The sequence below is a fragment of the Echinops telfairi genome, unplaced genomic scaffold (assembly GCF_000313985.2).
Source record: "Echinops telfairi isolate 266 unplaced genomic scaffold, ASM31398v2 ScPeMD7_6;HRSCAF=24_1, whole genome shotgun sequence".
Lineage (NCBI taxonomy): Eukaryota > Metazoa > Chordata > Mammalia > Afrosoricida > Tenrecidae > Echinops > Echinops telfairi.
The window spans coordinates 20,013,195-20,014,058 of record NW_022103903.1 but is presented as its reverse complement, the minus strand read 5'-3'; positions in this window follow the sequence as shown (position 1 = coordinate 20,014,058).

Below are 864 nucleotides of genomic sequence, written 5' to 3'. Positions count from 1 at the left end.
GGAATTTCATTTATCACGGTAGGGTCTAGAACCGATTAACCGCGATAAATGAGGGTTCACTGTAGTCATAGATTCTTTTATATTGAAAATTAAATTATGGTAAACAAGACAAATACATTGTGACAAATAGCAAAAAATCCCGTGTACGTGTGAATTTTTTGCTTTCGCCTTTTGTTGTTAGGTGCCACCGAGCGGGTTTCGATCCAGAGAGAACCCGAGTGAAACACTGCACGATCCTGCTTCTCCTCTCATGGCTCCTATGCCCAAGCCCACTGATGCACTGTCATGGAGTGGATTCCGACTTACAGCAACCTTACAGGACAGACTAGAACTGCCCCTGTGGGTTTCTGAGACTGTGACTCTTTACGGGATCAGAAGCCTCATCTTTTCCTATAGAGTTGGTTGGTGGTTTTCAACTGCTGACCTTGCAGGTAGCAGCCCAACTTGTAACCACTACACTACCAAGGCTTATTCACCCACATGAAGCTATATTATTTATAATATATAGCTTTTGTGGCTGAATGAAAGCTCACTGAATATAAATGTGTGTGAAGGAAGATATAAATCCACGTTCAACAGGCTTGCAGAAACAGTCATAAGGAGGCATTATCACTTCCTATGATAATGAGTGTGGGGTGTCCATAAAAATTAATAGATGATAAAATGCACAGGAATACATTAGTACTCTGGGCTTCATCATTCCTTTGTAGATACAGTCACTAGTGACAGAAACTTGTATCTAAACTCACTGCAATAGCCACTTCTACAGCTTCAACTGGCAAACGTTTCAATGAAAAAATATGAATATGATTTTTTAGATATCCCATTCCCACTCCCAAAATTCTCAGCCACCATTCAGCTGAA